The 10,460-nt window shown below is 38.9% G+C and overlaps 1 long non-coding RNA gene across 2 annotated transcripts in view; it reads right to left on the bottom strand.

The window, feature by feature from the left end:
- Positions 1-296: 296 nt before the first annotated feature.
- LOC308495586 overlaps positions 297-10,460 on the bottom strand; it is a 34,580-nt gene continuing 24,416 nt past the window's right edge. Inside the window, exons 12-14 of one of the 2 annotated variants that reach the window (XR_013993009.1) lie at positions 8,403-8,473; positions 7,970-8,063; positions 297-363 (exon numbers count right to left, since the gene is read on the bottom strand). This is a non-coding gene — a long non-coding RNA (uncharacterized lncRNA). Of the gene's footprint in view, positions 364-7,969; positions 8,064-8,402; positions 8,474-10,460 lie in introns of those variants that run through there. The other variant, XR_013993010.1, reaches the window with a different exon arrangement.

The raw sequence follows: 10,460 nt of genomic DNA, 5'->3' as shown, positions 1-10,460 counted from the left end.
TGCAGTTGACAGTATATGCAAAAGACACGGTCATTATAGTTTTAGGAATCATTCAAAAGTAGGTATAATATTTTGGCATTCACACAAGTTTGACTATGCTGTGAGTTTCTGATGTAAATTTGTAAGTAGGATAGCTTTTTTAATTATGAAAATTACAGGTATGAAATACATTTGTACTTAGGTTTTCATAAAGTAAGAATTATAATGAAATAGTAATTAATGGTTGACATGATCTGAAATATTAAAACCTTACCTGGTAACCTCTGTCTCTAATTCATCATTTTTCTTCTTTTGTTGATTCATATTATATTGCAGAGATTCTAACTTCTCATAGTACTTTAATTGTTCCTTTTCATCCTCAGACTTTGGAAAACATTTTTAAAGAAAGTTAATTTTAAAAATCTAGAGACTCACTCTTCTTTCTTTAAAATATGATTCCTCATGAGCTCATGAGTAATATGTGTACACAGGTGTATAAAATGTAGTTGTAGACCTGATGCCAATAAGGACAGAGTTCAAAAACAATGACATTTCTTAAAGCAGCTGAAATGGATTTTACAGTGTCATCATTGGTTTCCTGGAATTTAAATTGCCAAACTTTCTTAAAAACAGAGGCTTTTACATGTAAAAATACTAAGTGTTAAAGAATAGATTTAAATAGTGGTTCTCTTTACATTTTAGTTTCAAGAAATGCTCCCAGAGACATTTTCATCAACATTTCAAGATTTTACAGGGTTTATGGAATCACATTTTCGTATGATAATCTTTGAAAACTTCCTGTGCAGTCCCCCTTACATTGTGATAATCTGACATGAGCATCAGATGAAGACTCTCATTCTCTGTAAGCGTTCTTCCATAGGTTTCAATTTCTCCTTTTCTAGTAAATATTTTTCTCTTTAAAGTTTATCTTCTCTATATTATGTAAAAACATAACTTTTTCTTGATTCCTGTAACTTTTTCTGTCATCCTGTTTTTCTCCTTAGACTCTAACCCTCTTTAATATGTGGTCTCATCCCCAGGTCCATATTTTCGCCACTTATTCTCTTCTTTTACATGAGAGCCTGACTTTCTGTCCTTATAATTGCGCGAAAACATTTTTCAGGGTAATCTCTTTTAGTCCTTGTCCTGCTTTACTTCTCAGCAGCAACTGATAAGGATGCCCACACCCTTTCTATAGTCTTCTCAGCCCAACTCATCTCTAAACAGCAGTCCTGGTGGTCAGGCCTTGACCCTTTTCTATTCCTCTTTTTAAATGCTCTCAGCTCCTTAAATCCCAGTGCTTCAAACCACATTCCCTCATCTACAGTGGCAGCCTTGACCCCTTTACTGAGGTCATCTGTACTTTCCTTTTTCCCCTCAAGCTCCTCATAGACAGTGTCCCTCAACCACACACTCATAAACCATGACTTGCTGTGGATCAGCTCATCTGGTACATTTCATGGGGATTCTTATCACTGTTACTGTGAACATAGCGTTATTTTCAGTTCTTGGCAGCTCCTCACCCTTAGGATGTTGACCAGCATACTTTGTCCTGTTTTTCTCTCAGAATGCATAAGTTTTTTCTTAAGGTTCACATTATCTACTATTCGCCTTTCCATTTTTGTTTGCTCTATTGAATAACTTCCTATTCCTTGGGACCTGACCTGACCTATGGAAGTGTTCTGAAATTCCTTTTGCAAGTACACTCCACCATCTTGTTTGACAGCTTAAGTCAGTTGGAGCTATCCTTTCTTCCCAGTCCAGATGCTTCCTCTCACATTGTGTGAATCAAATATCTTAACCCAGGTACTCTCTCACCTGGGGGGCTATTGATCGAATTCGTTGAAACCTGTCGTAATTAAACTTTTGATTTACAGGGTAGACCTTATGGTGGCTGATAATTCTGTCGAGATCCTAATTACTTCCCCTAGGAACCTATCGTCCCTCATTATTTTGGTATAAGCTTAATCAGTTTTGGGTGTGCTTACAAATTTTTCAATTTTTTGACATTCAATATTATTTTATATTAATTTTAGGTGTACAGCATAGTGGTTAGAATTTAAGTAATTTAACAAAGTGATTCCCCTGACTCATCCAGTACCCACCTGGCACTATACATAGTTATTGTCATAGTATTAACTATATTCCCTATGCTTTACATTACATCCCCATGACTATTTAGTAACTACCAATTTGTACTTTTTAACCCCTTCACCTTTTCGGCCCTGCTCCTAACTCCTCTCCCATCTATCACCCTAAATTATCTAGTACTCATCTGATGCCATGTGTTGTTATTGCAATATCATTAATACATTCCTTATACTATACCCTGGATCCCCATGACTACTTTGTAACAACCAATTTGTACTTTTTAATCTCTCCCCTTTTAACCCACTTCACAAACCCCCTTCCAGCTGGCAACCAACAAAATGTTCTTTGTATGTATGAACTTTTTTCTGTTTGTTTGTTCTGTTCTTAAATCCCACTTAGAAGCACAATCACAGTGCATCTTTCTCGGTCTGACACACTCCACTCAGCACTGTACTCTCCAGGTCCATCCACACCGCCACAGATGGCCAGAGCCCATTTCCTTCTGTGGCCAAGCAATATTCCATTGCATACATGTATCATCTCTTCTTTATCCATTCATCCATTGATAGGCTGCATGCACATCTTGGCCATTGTAAAGAATCCTGCAGTGAACATATTGATGTACACGTCGCCTCGAATTGGCATTTTTCGGTTTCTTTGGATAAATACTCTGAAGTGGGATATCTGGGTCATTCTTCAACTCTTGTGATAGCCTTTGTTTAAAAGTCTATATTGTGTGATATAAGTATTGCTCCCACAGCTTTTTTTTTTTAATTAATTTTATTGGGGTGACAATTGTTAGTAAATTTACATAGATTTCAGGTGTACAATTCTGTATTACATCGTCTATAAATCCCATTGTGTGTTCACCACCCAGAGTCAGTTCTCCTTCCATCACCATATATTTGATCCCCTTTACCCTCATCACCCACCCCCCACCCCCTTACCCTCTGGTAACCACTAAATTATTGTCTGTGTCTATGAGTTTTTGTTTCTCATTTGTTTGTCTTGTTCTTTTTGGTTTATATACCACATATCAGTGAAATCATAGGATTCTCTGCTTTTTCTGTCTGGCTTGTTTCACTTAGCATTATTCTCTCGAGATCCATCCATGTTGTCACAAATGTTCCTATATCATCTTTCCTTAACGCCGAATAGTATTCCATTGTGTATATGTACCACAACTTCTTTATCCATTCATCTATCGAAGGACATTTTGGTTGTTTCCATGTCTTGGCCACAGTAAACAAAGCTGCAATGAACACTGGCGTACACGTGTCTCTATAGAGAAATGCTTTTATATTTTTGGGGTAGATACCCAGGAGAGCGATTGCTGGGTCATATGGTAATTCTATTCGTAATTTCTTGAGGAACCTCCACACTGCCTTCCATAGCGGCTGCACCAGTCTGCATTCCCACCAACAGTGTATGAGAGTTCCTTTTTCTCCACAGCCTCTCCAACACTTGTTACTATTTGTTTTGTTGATGAAAGCCATTCTGACTGGGGTGAGGTGATATCTCATTGTGGTTTTCATTTGCATTTCTCTGATGATTAGCGATGTTGAGCATTTTTTCATATGTCTATTTGCCATTTGTATATCCTCTTTGGAGAAATGTCTCTTCAGGTCCTCTGTCCATTTTTCAATTGGGTTGTTTGTTTTTTTGTTGTTGAGTTTCATGAGTTCCTTGTATATTTTGGATATTAGCCCCTTATCAGAGGAACTCTTTGCGAAAATCTTCTCCCATTCAGTTGGTTGCCTCATTATTTTGTCAATAGTTTCTTTTGCTGTGCAGAAGCTTTTCAGTTTCATATAATCCCATTTGTTTATTTTAGTTTTTACTTCCATTGCCTTTGGAGTCAAATTCATAAAATGCTCTTTGAACCCAAGGTCCATAAGTTTAGTACCTATGTTTTCTTCAATGCAGTTTATTGTGTCCGGTCTTATGCTTAAGTCTTTGATCCATTTTGAATTAATTTTGGTACATGGTGACAGATAGCAGTCCAGTTTCATTCTTTTGCACGTAGCTATCCAATTCTGCCAGCACCATTTATTGAAGAGGCTGTCTTTCGTCCATTGTATGTTTTTAGCTTCTTTGTCAAAAATTATCTGTCCATATTTATGCTCCCACAGCTTTTTAAATTTTATTTTGTTTTCATGAAATATCCCTTTATTTTCAGTCTCTGTGTCTTTTGATCTGAAGCAAGTCTGTTGTAGGGAGCATATGTAAGGATCTTATTTTCTTATCCTTTCAGCCACCCTGTGTTTTGATTGGAGAATTTAATCTATTTACACATAAAGTGATTGTGCATAGATATGTAGTTACTGCTATTTTATGATTGATGTTTTTGTTCTTCCTTTTTTGTTACTTTTAAAGAAGTCCCTCTAATATTCCTTGTAATACTGGTTTGGTACTGATGAACTCCTTCAGTTTTTTTTTTTTTTCCTCCAGAAAGCTCTTGATCTGTCCTATGATACTAAATTATAGCTTTGCTGGGTAAAGAAATCTTAGTTGTAGGCATGTCTTTCATCACTTTGAATATTTTGTGCCAATCCCTTCTGGCCTACAAAGTTGCTCTTGAGAAATCACCTGCTAGTCTTATGGGTGCTCCTTTACAGGTTACTAACCGCTTTTTTCTTGCTGTTTTAAAAAGTCTTTATTTGCCTATAAACTTTGGCATTTAATTATGACGTATCTTGGTATGGGCCTGTTTGGGCTCATCTTCTTTGAAATTCTGGGCTTATATGTCCATTTCCTTTACCAAGTTAGGGAAGTTCTCAGTCATTATCAAGTACATTTCGAATTCCTTCATTTCTTCTTCTCGTAGTACCCCATATGATAATGTTGGTATGCTTGACATTCTCAGAGGTCCCTTAAACTGTCCTCATATTTTGGATTCTTTTTGCTGTTCTGACTGGGTATTCTCTGCTACCGTATCTTCTAAATCACTCATTCGATTCTCTGCTTCATCTAGTCAGTTTTCATTCCCTCTAAGACATTCGCTTTTTCAGTTATTTTATTCTTTACTTATGACTGGTTCATTTTTATGTTTTCTATCTTCATTTTTATGTTTCCTATGTCTTAGTGGAAGTTCTTCTTGAGGTCCCTGAGCATCCTAATAACCAGTGTTTTGAACTCTGCATCTGATAGATTGCTTGTCTCTATCTTGCTCAGTATTTTTCTGGAGGTTTCTTCTGTTCTTTTATTTGGCATGTTTCTTTGACTCCCCATGTTGGCTCCCTCCTTCTGAATGTTTCTGTGTATGAGGTAGGACTGCTGTGTCTCCCAGGCCTATTTGAGTGGCCTTATATAGTAGGTGTCCTGTGGGGCCGTGTGGCACAGCCTCCTTGGTACCCAGAGCCGGGGGCGGCAGCTCTGCCCCTTGTGTGAGTCCTCTGTGCTCTCCTGTTGTAGTGCAGCCTTGGCTGCTGTTGGCATGTCAATGGGAGGTATTGATGCTCAGACTGTGTGGTTGTGAGGACTGACCACGACTACAGTGGAGGAGCTGTTTTGCAGGGGCTGCCCCTATAGAGCAGGATTTGCTTTAGCAGGGCACTGGTGTCTGCCCTGTGTACACTTTGGTTGTGTCTTTCTGGGAGGCACCAGAGCGGTGATGCTCCTGCTCTGTCCAAAGATGGCCACCAGGTATGTCAGCCCTAGGGACTCCTAGAAGTGGCCCGGCCACAGGCCTAGTTCAGCCGCAGCCTATGTCCTGCAGAGGGCCACCTAGCTTGACCACAAAGCAGTATGCAGATGGCGCCACCTGCACCGGCTTTGGAGGTGCCTCAAGAGTTCCAGTTATGAACCACAGCCAGCTTCCATTAGTGCCATCTTGGGTCTACACAGCAAGAAGTAAAGGACAGCTGAGGCCACATAACGCTTGTTTAGGTTTTGTGAACCTTTGAGAGATTTTAGGCAAGTCTGCAGCATGAGCCAAGACAGGATGTTTTTTTTTTGGAAAAGTCACTGGAAGAAGCTTGGGTTGGCTCTCAAGTTAGGTGGGGCAGGTTCTCAGGGAATCACCAGGGTGGGGTGGACAGTGTTAGCCAGGTTGATGTAGACTCAAGAGATGGAGGCCGTCTATGTCTCACACTGCAACAGGTGATGGATCAGTACAGAAACAATGGATTCCACAAGCACCTCTGTGTGGGAAGAAGCTCCCCTCCAGCCATCACCCTAAAGGCAAAAAACTTAGTTCCTCCCCTTATATCCCTGAACTACTGCCCAGTGTTAGAGTTCAGGGCAAATGAATCTGTCAGTTAGTAAGCCCATTCCAAGCCCTATAAAAGAATCAACTGGGACTCTAGCCACCCTTTTCATCTCACCCAACCAGAATGACCAGTGGTTTCCACAGCCAGAAGCTATGGGGACATCTCTCTCTAGCATTGGAATCCTGGGCTAGGATGCCTGGTGTGGAGCTGGGACCTCTCACACCCCTAGTGGACCTCGACAAGCAAGATATCCCTCTAGACTTCTGACAGTAGCACAAGGGTCTGGCATCAGCTCGTTCTGTTTTTCTGCTCCTCCTACCAGTCTCGAGGTGACTTCTTCTGTATGTCCCTAGAGGTAGGACGACTTTGGTTGAGCTAGACTTCAGGTGATGCTCAGTGATGATTGTTCTGTAGTTTAGTTGTAATTTTGATGTGGTCGTGAGAGGAGGCAAGCATGGCATTTACCTACTCTGCTATCTCGACCACAAATCCCCAATTTTTCAATTTTTGATACCTTAATATAATAGATTTCTCTATAAAGCTGTGATGTGACAACTCATGGAACTCACATTCATGTAAGACTCCTTATCAACACATTATCATGTCACTCATATGAAAAGTATGTTAGCAACATAATGTGACTTAATTGACAAGAAGTCTAGACAAAAATTTTTTTTCAAAGTTTCTTTGGCCACAAGAAGGACCATCAGAACAATCTTCTGTTTCCCTTGATGGGCATGACTGTCTAATGAAATTGCTTAGACCTGGCTACTGTGACTGAAAGACACCAGCTGGAAGGTACATCTATGTCATTGGTCCACCTCAGGGGTCACAATGCGATCTTATGATGAGAAATCCTAGGGAGCCTCTCCTACAGAGGACAGGAGGATGGCAGAGGAATGTTGCTCTGCTTAGGAAAGATAGTGACACGTTTTTCACTGTCCATCAGGAAATTGTCATCCTGGATGACACATCAATCTTTTCTGACATCGAACTGTTCAATCTTTAAAAGCGTATGATTAACTCAAGTGAGTGGAAAAAGATTAGTTTCTAAACTTGCAAAGCTAGAAGCACTATGTTACTATGTAAGGACTTGATTGGGCATTCATTTCTACTTTTACACTGCCATCTCTTTTCTTTTTCAAAATCCAACAAGGAGAAAAGTATATTCTTTTCAGGAAACATTTGCCTAATGACCCAGTATTCGTTAATGATGAAGAAAACAAATTAGAACATTAAAAGTAATTCATTCTCCAAATCTCACTAAAGGGTTTAGATTTCAAGGGAAATTTAGAATTCTGGATCAAATCATTACTCAAATGCCTGGACTCAAACAGATATTTGTAGTCCGATGTTTGTGGCAGCATAAATAGCAATAGCCAACAGTTGGAAAAACCCAAATGTTGGACAAACGAAAGGATAATTGAAACATGGTGTATGTCAAATATTGCCTTTAGACTATCACAATCTTTTTCTATAAAAATCTTACTACAAAAATCATTAATTTTATGAACTGAGATTTCTTTCTCTGTGGAGAGGAATTACGTTACTCCCAGCAAGTAGTATCAACATGAATACAGTACTTTTATTAATGAGACTGTTCTTATTGTCTAAAATATCCTTATATGGTACTATGACAGACATAGAAATTCCTTTGCAGTATGACAGAAATGAAGAGATTCACTTACCAAACTTGTACCTGACAGGTGCCTGTGAAGTTGTTCGATTATGCCCATTAGCTTTTGAATTGTCAGTATTAGGTCAGTATTTTCAGCTTTAAGCCTAAAGTGAATATTTTGACATAATTATTCTCACACATTGACTTTAAAGCATACCACATAATCACTGAACAAATATCTATGGTGCAACTACATAAAATCTTACAATTTGAAAAGCGCATGATTTGGCAATTGTGCTATTTTTCTAGTTGTGAATTTTGCATAATGTGCAAAATTAGAGATAATGTACACAAATTATTCTTTTCAAGGTAGCTCAAAGCTGACATTTTGACCCAGGTTCACACTCATGTGTTTATTGTTATAACTGATCTAATGGTCATACTACACTACACATCTGCTTTATAAATACTCAAGTTATTTTCTGTGCTGCTTTAACTTATACTTTTGCACGTGATCTTGCATCTTCTCAGTGCATCGTGCATCCTCTGGATGTCGAGCTCCTGCTTCTTGCAGCTAAAATAAAGAAAAAGTTATGTTTACTGATGATCTATGACATCTGACAATTAAGTTCGCAAACCTGTTGCAATGATGTTGCTCCCCTTTTTTTATATATATGTGAGGGACTGTTCATTATGAATTTCTACCAACTGGACACACAGTTAACCAAGTTTACTCTTTGGAATTGCTTAAAAGATTGTGTGAAAAAGTTAAGACGACCTGAACTTTTAGCCAACAACTCATTGCTCTTGCATCACGACAATGCACCAGCTCACAGGGCACTGTGTCTGAGGGAGTTTTTAGCCTGTAAACAAATAACTGTATTGCAATACCCTCCCTACTCACCTGATCTGGTCCCCAGTGACTAAATATGTCATTATCCAAAGATAAAGAAAATATGGAAAGGAAGACTATTTGATGACATTCAGGACATCAAGGGTAATATGATGACAGCAATGATGGCCATTCCAGAAAAAGAGTTCCAGAAGTGCTTTGAACTGTGAACTAGGCGGTGGCATTGGTGCAGAGCTTCCCAAAGGGAGCTTTGTGACCGCAGTGATATTCAGCAACGAGGTATGGAGCACTTTTCCTTGAATGAGTTCTCACAATTATCATACCTTGTGGTACAAATACCCAAGAAATCAAACATACTGTATTCCAAGCATCCCATCAACTCTAATTTTAAATATTCACATAAGTGAATTACCAGGCTAGTCCAGTGATTATGAAAGTTAACAGGCTACTCTTGGGGGCAGTCAGATAGTCATGGAATAGTTTGAGGGGCAGTAACTAAATAAGAGCCAAAATGCCTGGGTTTTTATCCCAAGTCCACCAGTTATTAGCTGGGTGACCTTGAGCAAAATACTTAAATTTTTTGGGTCTCAGTTTCTTCATGTATAAAATGAGACAATAGTGGCATCTACCTCACTGGGATATTGGGAAGATTAAATTAGGGAACATATGTAATAGAAAAGGACATGGCACACAGTAAAATCAAAGGGTTTGCAGTTAGCATTATTGTTGCTGTATTTTAGGTTCTAATAAAATTTGATATTTTACACAGATGGGATGCGAATGGAAGTGGTCTCTTACACCAGTTACACTGAAATCATTCATCAAACTATCAGCAATGTCAAAAAATGGGGAGCATTAAGCCCAGAATATAACCCCAGTACTAAAATCCTTTTACCAATTCCAAGAGCCAACAGTACATTTTCTCTGCTTGTAATAATGTATACGTTCCTATGTACACTCAGTGTAGTCCATAATGAGTATGGACTACAATGCAAATACCACCTCCTGGATTGAGCATACAATTTATATGACCGTGAGAGGCAGGGTAAAGCCACTGATATGGAAATAACGGACTCTAGTGCTAAAGCCAACTTTCCAAATCAATTCCTTCCCAGCAACTGGTTCTGTGGGGATGTGTCAGAACTCAGAGGAGCAGATGGAAGCAGCACGCTCTGGCAGATCAGAAAAGCCGTCCTCCGAGCTGTAGTTAGAATGTGCTATCGACCTGTACACCCTGGCTGGCTGCAGACAGGAAGGGCTGGCTCCCTTTTATTTCAGTTTTTTATTTTTATGGACAGGGGGAACATGAGCATTTCACTGAACAATTTTCTATTGGAGATGTGCTTTCAGTTTTATATATAATTGTGAGAAATATTTTCAGAATAAAAGTTTAATTATATCAATGTCTCCAAGGGGAAGTATTGGTTTGGTATAAAATATTTAATTTTATCCTAACAACTGTTGAAGAAAACATTTTCAATTTATGCAAGGATAGGTGCCATCACATCAAATACTATTTCCCCTTAGACAAACTTATACTTAGAAAGACAGAATTCTCTCTCATGAAAAATTGAAACTATGTCAAATTTAGGGCTTGATTGCTCTGCACAGACTATCCGACAAGTGCTGAGGAACACGGGTTCAATGAGAGTTCAAACAGTCAGAGAAAGCTTCATGGAGAGGCCAGATTGGGAGCCAGAAATCCGGG

The sequence above is a fragment of the Rhinolophus hipposideros genome (assembly GCF_964194185.1).
Source record: "Rhinolophus hipposideros genome assembly, contig: HAP1_SCAFFOLD_112, whole genome shotgun sequence".
Taxonomy (NCBI): Eukaryota; Metazoa; Chordata; class Mammalia; order Chiroptera; family Rhinolophidae; genus Rhinolophus; species Rhinolophus hipposideros.
The sequence above is the reverse complement of the archived record's forward strand: the minus strand, read 5'-3'. Positions and strand labels throughout refer to the sequence as shown.